This window comes from Bidens hawaiensis, unplaced genomic scaffold (assembly GCF_021521415.1).
Source record: "Bidens hawaiensis isolate Kalapana, Puna unplaced genomic scaffold, B.hawaiensis_p1.1 tig00000657_1, whole genome shotgun sequence".
Taxonomy (NCBI): Eukaryota; Viridiplantae; Streptophyta; class Magnoliopsida; order Asterales; family Asteraceae; genus Bidens; species Bidens hawaiensis.
Window position 1 is genome coordinate 4734747 of NW_027491039.1, and position 6000 is coordinate 4740746.

Genomic DNA, 6000 nt, shown 5'->3' on the forward strand with positions numbered 1-6000 from the left:
ACTCAGATTCTTGATAGGGACATTCCGAAGATTGAGATGGTTGCCATGACCGATCAGTCAACGGAAGATGACGCCGAGTCACATCACCCTGAGTCTGAAGTGTCTGCTGGGATCGTACGTGACGATCCGATGGACCAACCTTCTGTCGAGAGCCCCCCTCCTTCCTTAGAGCTTAAGGATTTACCTGCCCAGCTGGAGTACACGTTTTTGGACGAGGAGAGGAAGTTTCCGGTTATTGTCGCATCTGCTTTGATGGAGGTCAAGAGAGAGAGCCTGTTGAGGGTGCTTCGAGAGCACAAGGAAGCCATTGCATGGAAGATTATCGATATCAAGGGGATCAACCCATCGTTTTGCACGCATAAAATCCTCATAGAGGATAATTATAGGACTGTCGTTCAGCCGCAGCGGCGGCTTAATCCGAAGATGCAGAAGGTAGTGAAGAAGGAGATCATCAAACTCCTTGATGCGGGGATCATTTTCCACATTTCTGACAGTTCGTGGGTTAGTCCAGTCCAAGTGGTTCCCAAAAAGGGTGGCATGACGGTCGTCACCAATGAGAGGAATGAGCTCATTCCCACTTGGACTGTGACTGGTTGGAGAGGCTGCATCGATTACCGCAGACTGAATGATGCCACGAGGAAAGACCACTTTCCTCTACCTTTCATTGATCAGATGTTGGAGCGTTTGGTAGGTCAGCAGTACTACTGCTTCTTAGATGGTTTCTCCGGGTACTTTCAGATTCCTATTACTCCCGATGACCAGGAGAAAACCACGTTTACCTGCCCATACGGTACGTCTGCCTATCGACGTATGCCGTTCGGACTGTGTAACGTTCCAGCCACATTTCAGAGGTGCATGGTGGCTATATTTCATGACATGATCAAGGACTCCATGGAGGTGTTCATGGATGATTTTTCTGTGTTTGGGAGCTCTTTCGATAAGTATCTCTCCAACCTTGAGAGGATGTTGGCCCGATGCGTTGACACCAAACTAGTTATTAATTGGGAAAAGTGTCACTTCATGGTACGCGAGGGCATCGTTTTGGGGCATCGTATTTCGAGTGCGGGGATAGAGGTCGACCGAACGAAGGTCGATACCATCTCTAATCTTCCCCCGCCCACTTCCGTGAGATCCATCCGGAGTTTTCTGGGTCATGCTGGGTTCTATCGCTGGTTCATTAAAGATTTTTCTAAGATTGCGAGACCCATGACCAAAATCTTGGAGAAGGATGCCCCATTTGTGTTTTCTGAGCAGTGTATCGAGGCGTTTGATCTTTTAAAAGACAAACTCATTAACGCCCCGATCATGATTGCTCCCGACTGGTCGCTTCCTTTTGAGTTGATGTGTGATGCGAGCGACTTCGCAATCGGAGCAGTTCTTGGACAGCGGAAGGATAAACACTTCCATTCGATGTACTATGCAAGCCGGACCCTGAATGGTGCACAGGAGAGTTACACCACCACCGAGAAAGAGCTTTTAGCTGTGGTGTTCGCATTCGATAAATTCAGGTCCTATCTTGTTCTGTCCAAGAAGATTGTGTACACGGATCATTCTGCCATTCGTTATCTCTTTAGCAAACAGGATGCTAAGCCACGTCTTATCCGTTGGTTCCTTTTGCTTCAAGAGTTTGATATTGAAATCCGTGATAAAAAGGGGACCGAGAGATGTGGCGGCCGATCATCTTTCTTATCTTAAGGGATCTGAGTTAGGAGAGCCGGGGGTCAGGATTAATGACCACTTTCCGACAGAGAGTCTTATGTTTGTTTCGGCTCAGGATGAGGGTTTCCCATGGTTCGCCGACTTCGCGAACTATCTTGCGGACGGGTTCTACCCGAAGATGTCTTACCAGCTAAAGAAGAAATTCTTTGCTGACGTTAAGTTTTACCTGTGGGACGACCCGTATCTCTTTCGTATTGGTGCTGACCAATTGATCAGGAGGTGTGTTGATATTAAGAAGGGATGGCAGATTCTGAGCCATTGCCATGTTGGACCGACAAGAGGTCACCACGGTGTGAGTTTGACGGCGAAGAAGGTGTTTGATTGTGGTTTTTATTGGCCTTCGATTTTTAAAGATGCGCACGCGTTTGTGAGGAGTTGTGATCGTTGCCAGCGGGTCGGCAACATCTCGTCGCGAAATGAAATGCCCCAGAATGCTATTCAGGTTTGTGAGGTTTTCGATGTGTGGGGCATTGATTTCATGGGACCGTTTCCATTTTCGCGTGGGAACAAGTATATACTCGTGGCGGTTGATTATGTCTCGAAGTGGGTTGAGGCCAAGGCTTTACCCACTAATGAAGCCCGAGTTGTACTCCGTTTTCTCAAGAGCCTTTTTGCTCGTTTTGGTGTCCCTAAGGCGTTGATCAGTGATAGAGGGACTCACTTCTGCAATGCGCAGATGGAGAAGGTGTTGCGTCGCTATGGGGTCACCCATCGGCTTGCAACCGCCTACCACCCACAGACTAGTGGGCAGGTAGAAGTGAGTAACCGGGGGATCAAACGTATTCTTGAGAAAACGGTTGGTTCGAATCGTCGGGATTGGTCCGACAAGTTAGATGATGCGTTGTAGGCCCTCCGTACAACCTACAAAACTCCTACCGGTACCACACCGTTTCGGATGATTTATGGGAAGGCCTGCCACCTGCCTTTCGAGTTGGAGCACCGTGCTTCTTGGGCCCTACAGAGGGTCAACTTTGATATGTCTGCAGCAGAGAGCACTCGTTTCCACCAATTGCACGAGTTAGAGGAGCTGAGAGATCACACTTACGCGCAGTCATTTAGGTATAAGGAGCGGACGAAGGAACTGCACGATAGGAAGTTAAAGGGTAACAAGCAGTTCAAGTGTGGGGATTTGGTTTTATTGTATAACTCCCGGTTGAGGTTATTCCCGGGAAAGTTGAGATCCCGATGGTCGGGACCGTTCACGGTCACTGAGGTCTTCCCGTACGGCACTGTTGAAATAGAGGATAAAGGTGGGAAGTTTAAGGTGAACGGTCATAGACTGAAGCACTATATTGGCGAGCCGGTGACTGACCAGACGGTCGAGGAATTCTACCTTGACGCGCTCTCCGAGACTTAGACGCGATGGATGCACACTCGAGAGACTGCCCGAGTTGTAGAGTTTGTATTTATGTATTTGTGTGATGCTATCTGATTTCTTTGTTTTTTCTATTTCAGGTTGTTCCAAGATGAAACCGCTCGTACTCAATCTCCATTCGAGTCAGTCGATTTAAGGAGTATCCTATATATAAAATATATATATATATATATATATATATATATATATATATGTATTTATTTCTTTATGTTTTTGTTTTCCGTATTGTACGCCGCTACATACGAGCGAGTTTAAGTTTTGCAGGTTATATTATGCGCATTTTAGCTACGATGGCGTTGTGGAACAGGTTCTCCCGAGGTTGCGGCCGCGAATGAAATGCTATACGGTCATTTGGACACTACTCAGCTGTTGAAGATTCGGCACACAAAGCAGGGGAGTAACCCGTTCTTTGTTTTAGTCTTGTATACTTTATTTTTATTTTTTCTATTTTATTTTTATTTCTTTTCCTTATACTCATCGAGGACGATTTCGTTCTAAGTGTGGGGATGAGGTTTATTTTACTTAGTTGTAGGAAAATTTTTGAAAAAAAAAATAATAATAATAATAATAATAATAATAAAATAAAAATTTGAATAATTTTGAAAAAATAGTCCCTTGAAATATGTTTTCTCTACGTTAAACAGGATAAGATATTATTACCGAGTAGTGGTTATTATTATAACTTCTTGGTGTTTTCAATATATATATATATATATATATATATATATATATATAATAAATAAGAACAGTGCCCATTAGACCCGCACGTAATGTATGGTAACCAAACGGTTTAGACTTAGTAATCGTGTGTCGGTAGGCTTAGCCTTTGAGAATGAAAGGGCGGTTTGGTTGTTGACCTAATTGAACATCTTAAATGGCCTGAAAATAGTGGGAAACATCTTAGGGGTTTTGTTTGTTTAACTAAGCTCGTGACAGGACTGGAATGAAAAGCCGGGTCATACTCAAGCCTCGAGTCACATGATCGTCTGTTTATATTAGCTGTTTTATCTTTTGTATTAGTTTCTATTCAGGCAAAGCCATGTACTTTGATATTTCAAAAAAAAAAAATTGCAAAAAGCCAAAATGCAGAAAAAGAAAAAAAAATAAAAGAAAGAATGCATTTGTAATTGCGTGCACTTGAAAGAGAGCTAGAGTTTATAGTTTGTATATGAGTCAAAATGTTTTAATCAGGTGGCAATAGGTTTAAGTCAAGTTAGGGTGGCTCGGCCCGGTAAAACCATAATGGAATTGGTGAAGTGGCAGCAGGGCTTTTAGGTGTGGGTTCCACTTAGTCATACAAATTAATAGAATTGTCACGCCTTATTTGCCTCGGTAAGTATTAGGGGCATGGGTTTAAAGTGGATAGCAATACCGGCAATCGACCTGATCTAGCTTATTAGGTGAAAGTTGGAAGAAATATTTGGGTAACGGGTCATTTGTTCTAATACTTTAAAAAGAAAAAAAAATTATATTAATAATAATAATAAATAAATAAATAAAGCCAAGAGTTGTCGGTTGAACTCGGATATGATCCTGTGTAGTATTCTTTTTCAGGGACGAAAAAGTCTTAAGTGTGGGGATATTTGATGTGTTGTAAAACACACGTATTTTCTGCACGTTTTATCTACGTTTTGTAATATATTTTATGTGCTTTTACTTAATTTATATAGGTTTTACATATATTTAATAATCATGTAGGTTTTGGGTTACAAGGAAGAGAAATCGGGACTTTTCGAGGAGCTTACGAGCCTTTTACGCATACAAGTTCAAGACAAAGCTCAAAGCCCGACCCATATGCATCATGGAGGCCCATTACTTAGAATATTATAACATTAAAAGAAAAAAATAAAAACGCTAACTTGGGCAGAACTTGCGATCGGCAGGCAGCAGCAAAGGGAGAAAAGGAAAAAAAAAAATTTCGGCTTAGGGTTTGATCTTGTGGCGGCTAGGGAAGGAAGAAGACACAAGAACCAAGCCTCGGGAAGGTTATACATCAGTTGTTACAGCCAAGAGCAGCCCCGGAATCATCCATATCCTTACCTATTTTTCATTGATCATACACTTTAATATACTTGTTGAATTGATTAGTAGTTTTGCAATTACTTGAGATATTGACTTGTTTACGATATTTGTTGAACATTGAATGTTTGAATTGATATTTGAGATGAGTTTTATGGTGATTTCATTGAGTGTTTGCTGCTGTCCAAAGATGATTATTGGCTAAACTTGTTAGTTCTACCTAGGGATGATGATTATTGTTAGTGTTTGATAGGTTTTATGGATTGTTTGATTAATAGACCTTAATTGTTATTGTAAAGTTTGATTTAGACATGAAATAGGTTTTGTTTATTGGCTGGAAATTTTAGTGATTCAATGCATAAACCCCGTGTGTTGATTGATTAGTTTTGTATTGATTGATCGGTGCATTGTTTGATTCTAGACTTTGTGTTTAGGGTTTGTTTGCGGTAGGTACCACCGTAGGGTTTTTTTGCATGATTTATTGGATTAAGTACAGCGGTTAGACACCTTCTTTGAGACCGAGAGGTGATAAGAAGTTAGGGTTGTCTCATTGCCTTTGCATGCTAGAATAAGGATTGCGCGAGAGCGAGTTCGTTTCTTGTCAGGTTTAGGTGTTTGAGAGACTAGTTGATCTATTTTGGTTTAAGTTGAATTGTTCCTTTATCCTTGGTTGTATAGTATTCATTGCCATTAGGGTCGAGTGTTGGTAAGACCGAGAGGTGATCCTTCATTAGAACACGTTCGCAATTGTTTCCCGGTTTGGTCGTTTTAGCCGATTTTGAGTAGTTTAGGCTTGTTGTGTGAGACCGAGAGGTAATCCAGTGAGCCCGAGAGATCCTTAGTCGTGTCATCTTTAGGAACTGGTGTCTTGAAGTCATCCAATCCAT